General features: G+C 37.0%; 1 protein-coding gene across 4 annotated transcripts in view; it reads left to right on the top strand.

Moving 5' to 3' along the window:
• Positions 1-3,721, top strand: part of slc45a4a (solute carrier family 45 member 4a) — a 62,834-nt gene that overhangs the window by 12,864 nt on the left and 46,249 nt on the right. Inside the window, exon 1 of one of the 4 annotated variants that reach the window (XM_016567416.1) lies at positions 697-729. The exons of the other annotated variants lie outside the window; for them this stretch is intronic. The gene's annotated coding sequence lies outside the window, so the exon portion shown is untranslated. Of the gene's footprint in view, positions 1-696; positions 730-3,721 lie in introns of those variants that run through there. 4 annotated transcript variants of the gene reach the window in all.

Below are 3,721 nucleotides of genomic sequence, written 5' to 3'. Positions count from 1 at the left end.
TGGATTATTTTGTTATTATGAGTAAAAATGTATGTTTTTGTGCATTTCATCCTGTAGTCCAGGAATAGCCTCAGGCTCCAGGCCTGGTCGCTGTTGCGAAGTGACACAAAATGTATGCCGAGTCACGAAATTAATCTGCACCGTTAATTCCCGTTTTATCAGTGCGAGTAAGAGAAGGAGCCAATGTTTGCTAATGCTGAGGATCACGTTCACGAACGGCCCAACCAGACCACGCGTCTGTCTACACACAACATCAACACCCTCCTGTCCCACACACCTGCCGCCCCATGTGAGGTGATGTCGTGTCATTGTGAAGGAACCACAACGTCTGTGTCTCCTCCAAAATTGCACTGCAGTTTGCCACACTCTTAAACGTAATCAATCAGGAATGGAGTGTGTCAGTGGTGGGTGGAAAACGATAAATAAAGCTCACGCTGATGCCTTGTAATGGTGTTTACTCGTCTGAGCTTTGTGTCAGAGTTGTTTGAGCTTTTCAGGTAGATGACGCTCTACTAATAGTTCATGTTGGGACGTCCGTTCAGGGATGATGGTCTTATTTTAGTGCTGTAAGGCGCCTCACATCTTTCTGGGAGAGCGGAGGGCTCGTCATTAACTTGCTGTCTTGTGTTTGGGATGTTTTTGGGCATCAGCCCGTTTGGCTTGGATTCTGGTCTCCGTCTGCGCTGGCAGCCCGTGATGAGGAGAGTCTGACAGCCTGTCTTCCTTTAGGTACTCTTTTCTCGTCTTTCTTGTTGGACTGCAGGTTGTGGGAATGTGCCGCGTTTTGTGAGTTAAGTTGTATTGGTTGATTAGCACAGAAAAACGTTTTTAAAAGGCAAAAGTAGCATTTTAAAGGCAAGTATGCAGGGAAATGCAATAAGTGTAAAATATAGACAATTGTGAAAATCTAGTTTGGGTGTTTAAGACAAGTAAGAAACGTATTCTGTTGCCTCTTTGAGATGAATCGCCTGTGTTTCTCTTTGTAGTTTAAATGTGCATACAATTTGGATAAAAGCATCTGCTGAATGAATATATTACTATTAAATTCATATAAATACGCAAGCTCCTTCAGTCACTTATTTGTATAATGAATGTATAACCGGAAGACTTAAACATTATGCATGTGAAGAACATGATATTTGTGTGATGAAAGTGCTTACTGATCATGTTTGTATGAGCTTATATATCCAATGGTTCCACTCCATTACATAAAGATGATCAATTCTGTTTTCATACATCAGGCTGTGTTTATAAAACATGACAAGAAATCATTTGTAAAACAATTATGTGAATTGGTGCATTGAACTGAATGTGGCAATTTATGTAAGATTTATGTTTTATGAATGATTTGCACAAATGCTTTGGGCCTTATGCATGAAAATCGTCCATAAGCTGTTTTTTGTTTATTTGTTTGTTTGTTTTTTTTAGGCAAACTGATGACTGCATTCTGAAAACACTATTTACCATAATAATATATATGAAAATTAATTATTTAATAAATTAGTTAAATGTGAATATAAAATGTAAATATAAAAATGAGTTGAAAACTGCTGCGTAGTCTATTATTATTATTATTATTATTATTATTATTAGTGTAGATTACTATTATTCTGAGCACCAGTAGTATTTGTCTGCAAACTAAATATCTTTTGTTTAAAACCAGTTTTTGGCCAATAATATTTTTTTGTATGTATAGTTTATAATAAACTGTTTTCAATTTTGTTTATCGATGCATGTTTGTCGTTGTTTTGCATGATAAAGGCATGCACAAGTTCCCACAGCATTCCTGCACAGGTTATTCACAGTGGTAATTAATGGGTAGAGATTGTGCTGATTGTGAATGAGAGAGTGCAAGCCTTGTTTGTGAATGACTGGAATTCAGATCTGCGGGTTATGAAGTGTTTGTGAAGCTGCTGGAGTGTTTTCAGGAAGGTCCTTTTTATATGCACAAATTACTCCTGAATTTATTGACAATTTTTTATGAAGGAGGCCCATTGTGTTGTGTTTTTGGTGCACTGGTTCTGTTTACTTCCATTGTAAGTGCCTCAGTTTGTGTTGTTGTTGTTGTTTTAACTGAAAATGGAAGTGTTTTATGAGCTTGTTTGCTGTTAGTTGGGATCATGATTCTCCTGAGATGCTTATAATCCAAAGAGTTGCTTTAATTTTGTTACACTGAAAAATTAATTAGTGTAGGGGTTACATTTTCACTCAATTTCTAATAAATTTCACAAATAATTACATAGCAACATCCAATTAAACACGACATTTTGAAGTAGAAAAACTGAAATTTCTTGTGAAATGTACTCTAATAATTTTTGTTTTGTTTCCATCTTTGAAAAATCATTGGTAACACTTCAGTTCAGGGACCAATTCTCACTATTAACTAGTTGCTTATTAACATGCATATATAACATGCTTATTAACATGCATATAACATGCATATTGCTAGCATATACTAGCATATTGGCTGTTTATTAGTAACTTTTAAAGCACATATTAATGTCTTATTCAGCATGACCATATTTTAGATCCCTTAATCTAACCCCGCACAGATCAGCTCTAGGCATGACGAAGCAGATATCGTCCTCTCTTTGGAAGACCAAACAAAATAGTTTCGCTTTCACAACGAAATTAACAAAGATTCTTGTGTGAGATTCTTTCTTCTTTTTAACACAAAAGAAGATATTTTGAAGAAAGTGTTTAACCAAACTATTGACGGTAGCCATTGACTTCCATAGTATGGAAAAAAAATAGCATTGAAGTTAATGGGAACCAGAAACCGTTTGGTTACCAACATTTTTCAAAATATCTTATTTTGTGTTCAACGGAAGAAAGCAACTCATACATGTTTTGGAACGACATAAGGGTGAGTAAATGATGACACGATTTAAATTGGGGGTGAACTATCCCTTTAATAAGCAGCCAATTATGAGTTTGAGGCAAAAGTCGTAGTTACTAAAGTGCGATCGAATCATTTTTTAAAGTGTAGAAAATGTTGCTGCTGTTGTTGTTTTTCTTTGCCTATCAAACCGATGTATTAGATATGTTTCCATTTAATTAAAGTGCAAGGTTACCACCAATCATCATCATCATCATCATCATCATCATCATCCCTGCTAATCATCACAGAGTCATTGTTAGTCGTTTGTTTTTGGATTAGAACTATTTTAACCGCGTTCCTTCGGTTTGACGCAGGACGTTTACCGCACTTGCAGGAGCCTGCTAATGCAGCACTTCACCTTCCCTTTGAATCCTTTCTGTGTGCGTGTGTGAGATGAGACACAAGACGGGTGGGTTACAGAAGCTGACCTGGCAGCGGGACGGCGGGGGTTAAGAGCGCGTATGCTGCTGGTGTTAGAGGAGATCTGTCACACATGTGGCTCCTCCTCCTGCGCTGCAGCACTGCAGTCACTGGCACACCAGCAGACTCTGTTTACATTCCTACTGCAGCACTTCAGTCTCATGAATTAGGCAGAACAAAATGAGTGAGGTTTATGCTTGCATTTAGTTCAAGATGTATACAAGTCTTGTTATCTTACATGATTTTGCACAAGATAATTTATCCTGTTCTAAATTCCCCATGAAATCAAAATGGAAGGGTTTATTTGGCTTTTAGTATGAATATGTTAACCTAAAGGTTATCTATAAACTAGAGTGCTCCAAAACAATGACAAAAATCACATTTAGAAGATTTAACCCTTTAAGCCCTGAGGGCATTTTT

The sequence above is a fragment of the Sinocyclocheilus rhinocerous genome, unplaced genomic scaffold (assembly GCF_001515625.1).
Source record: "Sinocyclocheilus rhinocerous isolate Xijiao unplaced genomic scaffold, SAMN03320098_v1.1 scaffold422, whole genome shotgun sequence".
Taxonomy (NCBI): Eukaryota; Metazoa; Chordata; class Actinopteri; order Cypriniformes; family Cyprinidae; genus Sinocyclocheilus; species Sinocyclocheilus rhinocerous.
Note: the sequence above shows the minus strand (reverse complement) of the source record. Positions and strands in the feature narration are given on the sequence as shown.